This window comes from Dreissena polymorpha, chromosome 8 (genome assembly GCF_020536995.1).
Source record: "Dreissena polymorpha isolate Duluth1 chromosome 8, UMN_Dpol_1.0, whole genome shotgun sequence".
NCBI lineage: Eukaryota > Metazoa > Mollusca > Bivalvia > Myida > Dreissenidae > Dreissena > Dreissena polymorpha.
In genome coordinates this window covers 83,043,319-83,054,472 of record NC_068362.1, presented here as the reverse complement: position 1 = coordinate 83,054,472, position 11,154 = coordinate 83,043,319, and the positions used below count along the sequence as shown (strand labels likewise).

General features: G+C 33.7%; 1 pseudogene; it reads right to left on the bottom strand.

The window, feature by feature from the left end:
• Window positions 1-1,368: 1,368 nt before the first annotated feature.
• LOC127840693 (leucine zipper putative tumor suppressor 2-like) lies at window positions 1,369-10,515 on the bottom strand (annotated as a pseudogene).
• Window positions 10,516-11,154: the final 639 nt, after the last annotated feature.

The window sequence follows — 11,154 nt, the reverse complement described above, 5'->3', positions numbered from 1 at the left end:
TCAGGTTTGTAATATTTTAATACGTGTTTATGCAAATACAAAAGTAGAGTGGTTTGCATTTTTGCCTCTGGGCAAAACAAAATGTGCACAAAAATATCTAACAATCACAAATTTATAGCAACCATCCTGTGGCAAACAATGTTAATACAAATCTTTTGTCAACAAAATTTATTTGATTGGTTTAACAAAATCGTTACCACTGTTAGCTCGTGATTAAAAAAGTTATTAAATTAAACAGTCAAAACAAGAATGTAAACATTACTGATTACACATTTTTCAGAGAAGTGTAATAGCATTATACAACTCAGTTTTTTATCTGAATCATCTATTTGAATTAAACAGTAACAATACAACTGTTAACAATTTAATTTCATTTAAAGATCATAAAATATCAAAATATGGATACTCAATAGTGGTAATTCATGTTTTGCAATTGAACGTACTGCATTTTCGTATAGAAATTGTATAGCACTGCATTTTCTCATAAATTAAATGTAAGTGTAATACAATATACTTATTCAAACACATCGTTTTACAACTTTAAAAATAAGCAAATAATATTGACTAGTGCAATAATAATTCACCTTTAATATTTTTTCTTAATACATGGGCAATAACTCCAATAACAGCTGGTTAATTTTAAAATTATACATTTATCTCCTTTTCAATGTATTTCGCAAACACGAGCAATATTGTTATTATACAGTAACAACACAATCTATGTTAAGAAAAACAACCTTTTTCACAATATTTTTCTCCAGATTTAATTACTATTACGAATGAAGTAAACCCTGCTGTTACAATCATCACAATGCCTCAAGGGATGTTAAGGCATTTGAGAGTATTAATTGCCTTCGGTCTACAATAAAAGATCCGGCGCTTTAGTCTATTCCTGTTCACTTTCTTGTCAATGGCCATGAATTTCATGCCTCAAGAGTCAAAGCAAGCATTTACACAACTTTTAAGGATATCACAACATACATGGTTGAGTTAAACTTTCAAATAATTCAAAATTTCAACGCGAGACAATATTCATTGTTTGGATATAAACGTGTTGTAAAAATTTGAATATGAAAAGACATGTACACTGAATTGTATAAATTGTTATAAAGTTAATGTTTCTTATGGACTGTATGACTTTTGGGCCCACAGTTATCTAACACTTTTTTGCAAGCTAATAGCCACGAGGCGCCTTTCATTAGACAAGTCCAGATACCAGCAAATACATTTCCCTCTATTAAAGACAATGTTTCATATCTAAGTTCCACATGCTTCATGCCTCAAGAAAAAAAAGATGATATGTCATAACACATTCCAATGAAAGTTAAACTTTAGGCCATGTTACTCTCTAGTTTTGAGTACAAAGTGTCAACACACACTCTTTTCCCCGTTCAAGGCCATGAGTTTCATATCTCGAGACTCGAGTTCCAAGGTCAGCTGTTCAACCTCGGCTTCCAGAACTTTGTTCTTACGGAACATCTGCACATAGTTAAGCTGCAGCTGCTTCTGGTACATAATCACTTTGTTCTTCTCGTCCAGCCATTGTTCCTTTTCCGTATCATGTTCTTCCTTGCTCACTAGCATTTCCAGTCGCAGTTTATCTATTTCCTCACGTAGCACAGTCAACTCGCGATCTCGTTCGCAAATCAACGAAGGTTTTAAGGTCTCCCGTTCAGGAGATCGCAATTTCAAGAAGTCTGTTTGTATTTTTTTTCTCGCAATGACACAGTGGTATGTCTGGCTCCATATCCGAACCTGAGTAATTAATGCTATGTAAGCTTTTAGAGGAAGTATCCTGATGCAAATTGTGGCTTTCTAGGTTGCATACGAAACATCAAGTTCGGATTTAGCACCTCATTTGATTTCTCTTTCAGCTGACAATCGCATTATTGTTGCTAGGACGCCTGCCCTGCCATGTTGTATTGTCCATTTGTGCCTGAAGTCGGTTGGTTTCCACAGCAAACGCCTTACATTTCAACACCAAATCTTCTTTTTCTGTGTACACGTTAATCCTACTCTTCTTTCATTGCTTTCTTATCTTGCTGCAATTTAAACACGTGTAGGTTAAGGACTTGCTCACTTTTATATTGCTTTCGTTGAATTTGTTTCAGTTTGCTTTCGTATTCATCACGAATTTCTTGAATCTCACGGACCCAGCCGTTTCATTTCTCCTCATACACTTAGATACTGCACGCTCATTTTTATCAATCACGTCTTTCAGTGTATAAATCTCAGCCTTTTTCTTTCAAGGTGGCTTCCAGTTCACCTACGCCACTGTTACTACGAAATGGGGTCTGGACATACCCATCAATTTGATTGGTTGATAAACGGGTCGTTCGCGAGGCTGCCACAGAATAGGACAACCAGTTAATAGAAGACAAACTTGATGAAATAATACAAAATGCTTTTAATATATTTTTTTTACATGATTAAAACTTCGTGAAAGATGTAGGTTTTTTTGTTAAGTATACCGGTATGCATATCGTATAAGAAATGGTTAAGATAAAATCATATCATTCAAGAACCCGTCAGATTGGTTTGCACAGTAAATTAAACAAGACATTGACATATAAATGGATTGGCTTTAAACAGGTAAAATGGATATTTTGCAATATTCATTTTTAATTTAGAAATCAGGATTTGCAATGAACAATGTTGCCGTATAATGTGTATAAAATTATAGATATGACATATAGCCAGATAGCTCTATTTATAGAAATTTCGTCTACGAATCTGAGGATATTCCAGGCCTCATTTTTGTTGGGATCGGTCATGACATTTTTTTCTCTTTGACCTATTAAATTCAAGTGGATCATTTGCCATTTACGGGCACACGCATGCGAACTTGGTACTGATACTCTTATAATGCAACTGTCGTAGACTATCATGTAATGACCAATAACTAGTGTAAAACTAAAAATAATCACAATATACGAAAATATGTAATGCCTGTTCCTTTTGTGTAGTGTGCCCTGGTGTTTCTGAATGAACATGAATGATGTGAATAAACACTGTGGTGAAACCATGTTGTTTCAATTAAGTATTATATGACACCTACTATGGTTATACTTGTTCATTCACTAATGACATTGATGACGTTGATCAAATCAGATTTAAATTTGATTCTTGTAAACGGGGTTCACATATGCTTTGTTTTGCCAACACAGTATTTTAAACACCAAACAATTTTGTAATAAACAAGTATTAATAACTTTTACTGTTGTGCTTTAAATAGCATGCACACCGCTTTTGTGGTCGTGTTTTTATAATTTGTTTTAATATTTTAATAAAGATGCGAGAAGTAAATTTGAAGCATATATTTTGTATTTAAACAATTAAAGTAGATAATTGTAAATTTAATAAATGGTAAAACCAGGCACTAATGGAATCAGGCGTTATGTTTCTTGTCCACTGCCCTTCACAATGCGAGTGCACTGTGTATATTTTGTCGAGACTTATCGAGGACACAATAACAGCTTGACAATCAACCAGCAGCATTCTTAATGAATAAAATTGGAAGTTATGTTACTTGAGCTCCAAAGTTATTATAGCGTTATCTTATAAGACATTTGTAGCTTATACCATTGTTTTTAGTATGTGCCCCAGACACACAAACAGAATGATAATTTCTAATGAGCAGTAACTCTAAAAAATGAAGCAAGAGTTATTCCTTTCTTGAATGCCTTATTGAAACTATTAAGTTTAATCACACAAATATTGAAACAAATGTTTCCATAACTTCTTTTGAGAAATATTTTCCTATGAAGTTTCGAGTTGATATCTCTACAAGTCCCACTACATTAGCCAATAAAACATTAACATATGTATCACATATGTATCAATCGTTTTGGAAGGATATAAACCAAAAAAATATAAACGCTCATTGAATTTGAATTTATAATAATGATACGAACACAATAGTTTTAACTGTAACGTTTCTACACACGCCATAGCCTGTGATGTCTCTGATCAATCAAGAACACTGTTTCGTACTTAACATTCGATAACGTTCACATCGTATACACAACAGATGCTTTCAAACATAAACATTTCTAAATGTGTTTTGTTTTGGGAAAGGAGGTACATGAAATCAACATAAATGTTATCTCACCTGAACATGAAGTTCTGAAGGAGTTCAGTTCGTTACCACTTTAGAGGTCACATTGTTCATCAACTCTCAAAGAAACTTGGTCAAACATTTTATCTGGATATTATTTAAGCATCGATTTAATTTAAATCTCGTGCGTTCAAAAACTATGTCATATATTAAAACATTGTTTTCACTAACTTTGAAACTGAGTCACGCGCGTTCACAAACTAGGGAACACTAAAGGCCACTATCTTATATGTCAATATCTAGACTGAGTTTTAATTTGGGTAGAAGGCAGCGTTTCAATTTGTGTAAAGTTGTTACAAATGATATCGTCAGGCAATAGATCAATCGGATTATAACATGTGTATGTATTCAGTGATTTAGCTTGATTGTGAAATGTCATAAAAGCTACTGTTCAAGCATGGATGTCATTGTTTTGCAGCTCAGCCTGTTCTTTGCAAGAAAATAAGGTAAATATATCTGTATGTATATATTGACTGAACTTCTAGTAGTTTTGTTAAAAGTAGCTTCGCTAAATATACGCTGCTTTAGTCAAAGTGTTTACCAGTACATTAATGGGGCGTTTATTCGTTGTTTCATCATACGTCAATATTTGTTCTGCGCACAACTACTATTTGGATCGATTTGATGAATTACATAATTAAAATTGAGGATCATTTACATTTACCCTAAAACAAAGTGGTGTTCGTTTTGTTACTATAAGGCAGCAATACATATATACTTGCATTTTTAGATGGTCGCTTTAGCGACCGTCTAAAGTGCTTAGTGTAAAATTCAGGTCGGTACGACCTAGGTATGATAAACCTGATTCCCGCTTACTACGCTGGAAGAAGAAAGAGTTGTATAATTTATGCAAGAGGTTTGAGTTCTCCAATTATGTTTATTCACAAATGAAAACATTATATTAATATCGTGTTAAATGCAATAGTTTCGAATGGTGTTTTATAGAAAAGAATTAAAAAACAATGATCGTATTGTACGTGTCGCGGAGGAGATTGTTTATGAATGATTAAAATAGTCCACTTTCTGCTGCGTCTGCGTGACGTAGTATTTTCGCTCATCTCATTCATAACTCTGCGGCTGGCGATAAACAAAGGGGAGTCCGGGTGAGAATAACGTACTAGTATAAGGTAACGCTTGTTTAAATTCACAGGTCTCAATTAATAATACGTTGACCACGAGTTCAACAATTATTACAGGGATACGAAAGACAACATAAAAAATGTTTCATTATCGCTGAAACTGTTAAAAAACATTTAAATATAACAAGAATATTCTCTAAAAAATGTAGTCTTGCTGTTTTGAAATAAGGTTTGGAATTTTGGTTTCTAAATAACTTCATTCAAAACAAAAGTTTAATTATAGTGTTTTTTGCTTGTTAGTCGCATATTTACCGCATTATAATGTGAGTTATAATAGGCAAACCATTCATTAGTAAAATTCAATCTGGCTTCGCACATAGAAGGAATGGGTCAATTGGGTGCTGCGTTTCCTTTGCTTACTTCAGTTAGAGGTCAATTCTTTACGTAATAGCAATCAGAATGCTCCGGCTTCAAAGGAATTGCGGAGCGTTCTTACATAATAAAAGTCGTAGTCGCATGGTATTTGCGTTTAGCGTCCTATTTGGTCACGTGGTTCTTTTTTCGCGGGTGTTTTGGCATTCATGATATGGGGCTATTAATAGATGCGCCTGTCGATAAACAAAGGAAAGTTTACGGGTTATAACAACGCAATAGGTTACGCTCTCACATACAACTCAATGACGTAGTACAGGTCGTAAATCGAGAGATTCGGGAAAAAGTTGACGCTTATTTATATTATCAATTTATAAAACGTTGAACATAAGTTCAACAATAACTTCAGCGATACGAAAGACAAAAAAAAATGTTTCATAATCGCTAAACCCGAATATAACTAACAATTTATAAATAATACGAATGACCTGTTTCATAACCTCGTTCATGCTACTACAGCGGGTATTTCTGGAAAACGTTCTTTGGTTCTCAACAGATAGCGGCGATCTTTTGTATTTACGGGTGCTAGCAACGCAAAAGTAGAAGTTAGTAGAAGGTTTAGCTTGTTTATATTCACAGTTCTCAATACATACAGTTGGATATGAGTTCATCAATTACTACAGGCATACTATAGGCAACCTCGAAAATGCTTTATAATCGCTAAAACCGAAAACAACTAAATATATTATATTAAATATATTTATAACAATAAATGTCTTTTAAAAATGTAGTCGGCGTATACGCTGACTTTGAAATAAAGTTAGCAATTTACTTTTCTAAATAATTAAATACCATTAAACAAAAGTTAAACTATTGTGTTGTGTTTTTCACTTGTAAGCTGCATATTCACCGCATGAAATGTGTGTTAGCATTGTCAAACCACACATTAGTGTGAGTAAAAAAAAAATATACTACGGGAGAGCACTTCATATGTGTCCTCATATGCCTTGTTATGAGTATCTTTCTTCACTATCGAAATATATCGTATGGTTGTATTTGATTTAAACGCAGTTTTCTTTCGACACATTTAAATCACACGTTAATAGCGCCGTCATGCAAAAATGGGTCTTATGCGTTTCGGCAAGCGTTTGTTAAACCCAACATGTGCTTTTGCGCAGTCAGGCCATAGGCGATGCTGTTCGCTTTTAAATCACTCAATATGTTATGTTTGTCCTTACCAGAAGGTAGGATAGCTGAGTGGGCTATTTATATAATGGGCGCATATGGGATAAGACCCATTTTCGCATGACGAGGGTCATTACAAATCTCATTGCGAATTGAAAATGCCACATAAAGGAATGATTTCCAGACGTGCTGACCAAGTACGGCAAACATTGTGGTATGATAATTAAACGATTTTCTCTTATCGTGACACTATACTATTTCGCTAATGATTGTTTTCTCATCTTGGAGGCGAAAGTGAAATTCTGCGAGATGGATTGTAACGCTTAATTGTAACAGGGCCACAATTTGTGTCGTTTGAGCATACAGAGAGAAGTCCGGAATTCCTTACACTGAACAGTGCTACATCCTTTGAATTGAGTACATACGCAGTGATGTAGCAAAAATTCAGAGGTTGTATCTCGAATCAGCTTATTAAATATTCGAAAATATTCAAGCGTGTCTTAAATATTCGAAAATATTCAAGCGTGTCTGTTGGCGTTATGTAAAAGTCACTAAGATGAAAACTGAAACAGCTACGCCTAAAAGCGCATTAGTGCTCTATACCTATGTTTATGTTAGCGTTGTTAACACCGTGTGAACTGCTCGGGTAACAAGTAAAGCATAAACAGCAATGTTTATATACTTTTATTCCTCCATATACAAGATACGAAGATTATTGCATATTTTAAATTTGTATATGGTGTCAAAAATCAAAAGTTTTAGTCATTTGATATTAGACAAATATTCCTTTAATATGATGGTGACTGCAAATTTTCTTTATATTAAGTTCTCATTACCATTTTCATCATACTTTCTATGCTTTCAGAACTTCCAAAAGCATGTTGTTTTTATTTTGTCTTAGTTATTTCTATGAAATAATAAGGATGATAAAAAGGATGATAAAAAGTGCACACAAAACTCGACCCGTGCGCTATGACACACACTTTATAAAGTTGAATGGCATGTGTTTATTTTAAACTTGCGATTGATTTTCAAAAATGAATTGCGTGTTAAATTATGCAATAGCGAACATCTTTAGTGCCTTCAGCGCTTTGATTATAATTTGGGAAAGAAGTATATTTACTGAAAACGAAAGTAAGGAAACCCAACAACCAAAAAGCCTTAATGAACTGAAACAAATTGACATTTTGTCATTAACACACGCATTATTTTTGTTTGACGGAAAAAGAATATGTTTGATCCATATGCATATACTTGTCTGTTTAGTCTCATGCAAATTAATAAACCAACTGTACGACCAATCGGACTAATATTTTTTGTCACTCACTCTTTCCGAGCGGACTTTCTATTCGCACAGAGCGTGATATAGGGCAAAACGATAGTGCAGTTACCTGATTTGTTTCTGTCTATAATTCCTCTAAGCCCCAATATTTTAAGAAATAATTAAATATTATCGTTACAACTCTGCATTTTCGGCGGGAATATATATGGAATTTGGTGTGTAAATTATGAGCGTCAGAAGCAAGATCAGCCCAGCAAAGAGTGTCTTGGCTCACTTTACTTGCTCCCAATACAAACTAGAATGTATCTTTTCAAAATTCTTCTGCTCAATGTACATAATAAAGTTTTTGCTCACAACTGGACAAGGTGGATACAGGTTAAGATCAGTTAATGAAAATAACTTGATCATCCCAAGAACGCTTACAAAGATGGCTAATTGATTAATAGCAGTTATTAGACAAAAGTGGTGGAATATTCTTAAAAAAATACTTTAAATGCATAAAGAGAGAATTTAAGTGTATAATTTCAGATTATATATAAACTTAAAACGTTTATGTTTTGCGTTTTGTATGTCAAAAAACTCATACACAGCGCAAAGTGTTTTTGTATTTTTTGTATTGATATATTATGGTTAACGATAAAGGGATGTATTGCCGGTTAATTTGGAACTAAAAAAAGATAATCTTTACAGAAAATAGTTTTACAGAGTTGCTTAACAAACGTATATCTTGCTTTATAAGCTCACCTTAGCACAACGAGCACATGTTGAGTTTTTGTGATTTTCTGATGTCTGTGTTTTGTGTCGCGTCGTCAACATTTACCTTATAAACATTCTGTCACATTTATTGACAATCTTGATGAAAATTTGTCGGAACATTTGTCACAATATCTCCGCTGAGGTAAAATATGAGTTAACTAAAAAAGAAAAAGCTTGTTTACTCTAGAAGTCACACGTATAGTCTAATCTTCATCAAACTTTGACAAACCAGACTAGGCTGTCTTCGCATATTGTTCCGGTTCTTAATTTTTTTTTGCCCCGCCCCAAGGTTTACTTGTTTTCATTATATGTATCTAGTAAAAACTTGCATCAACCAAAAGACCGCGTGGGGTGGTATCAGGCATGCATAGTGTATGGTGAAACCAATATGGTCATGGGTTTGAAACTTGGTTATAAACACCATATTGTGGTCGTCTTCTACGTATACTACGCCATACAGTGAATTTGTTTCCATTATATGTACATAGTGAAAACTTATAAAAATGTTCTATTCTTAAACCTCAGGCTTAAAACGTCTTTTAGTTCTCATCTTTATTTTATTTATTTTTTATTATTGTTTGTTCAAATCACGCCTTAGGGTCACTTAATTTGTATATATTTGTTTAGTATAACGTTCAACAATCTGATTAGCTGAAACCACAAGGGTCAGGGGTTAAATTTTTGATTAAGACGTTGTATGCTGGTTCTCTTCTTAATTTGTTTGAATCATGCCATTAGGGGTAAATAAGGGCATAGTTGTATCACTTAAGGGGTACTTGTTATTTGTAGTTTATAATTAAAACGTAACTTTGCCTTATACTTTCTAAGACCAAATAAAATCTATGTCATGTGGAGTTAAAACCCTTGTAAAAAACTACAGGTATTACACAAACATTACAAAGTAAACGCAAAAGGGTTAGTTTATATGTGTATCAGGTGAGCGACCGAGGGCCTTTGTGTCCTCTTATTAATAAATATTTCATCAATCTACAATACTTTCTTAAAACATTAATCTGTTTGAAAAGAAGAACTATGCATTTTAATACCATCGATATGACCTTTGAAAGGAACACTTTGAAATGTTTGAAAATAATCGAGGTAATTTGATTGTGTTAAAAAATTTGGTGAAACAACTCTATCTGCTGCAAATATGTACACACTTAAACTAACTATAAATATAATAATATGAAACATATTATAAACCAGCAAATTATTACAAAGATAATTTCATGAAAGAAAACTATTAAACTTTCCAATAAAATTCATGATGCACTCTGCTAGTGAAATGGGAACAAAGGCCAACATACCAATAAGAAACACTATACAAATATTACAAATATTTTACGTATTATAAATTAAATAAATGTAAAGACCAAGTGATTATATATTATGACAATTTAATACATATAAAGGGCAATCGTCAATATCTTCTTATATACGTATGTGTGAACGTTTATGAAGTCCTTCCGCATCTGAGGCTGAATTGAATGTGGATCCGTAGAGTTTCCAAGCACTTCTGCCTTATTTACTTTCTGGACTCACGAAACTTGGGACGAATTTTTATCAGCTGCCACTTCGAACTATTTTTTGTGTTGTGGAGGAAAACCAAAGAATCCAGAGGAAATCCCCACGCATTTGGTATGGTGACCACCAACCAAACCACATTCGTCGGGAGTTGGAATGGAACGCGTGTCATCTCCGTGAGAAGCGCGTGTAAAAACCATTGCGCAAACCGGACAGTCACCTTCGAATAGTTTAGTTTTATCATCCTTTTTTAGCGATTATCAAGATGCTTTGATTAATCGATGAATCCAAAACGAGACTCGCAATGTGGTGCCTGTAATAATTACTTGGTGCATATCGATTATTGAACGCGTATTGCCTCCAAAATCACATTTGTTAGTTCATGAAAAAAATACACAGACATAATGATATTGTGATACTGATTTGGCATTTGATTGTTAAAATATCGCCAAAAAGAATGACGATGTAATTTTTAGTGAGACTGACGGACAAAGTATTGCCCAACCGGGTATAATCAATTATTAGATCCTAATCTGGTATGAACAAATGGTCATTATGTAACCAGAATTGGAAAAAGTAAGGTCTTAAAGCCACATAAATACTCAAAATAAACGAAAATTTCTTAAAATATTACGTAAAATACAGTTAACCCATAAAAAATCAGTGTTCCTTCCAGCAATAGCCAAAATTTCAACGCTAGATGTGGTATGGTCACATAGATATAACGAGATACAAAATGCTATTTTTTATTGTGTGTGTCACATTTTGTATCAGGTTCGCTTGTTTCTGTCACCACAGATGGCAGAAGGAGGTGTCAGACATTACACGGAGTGGACTCC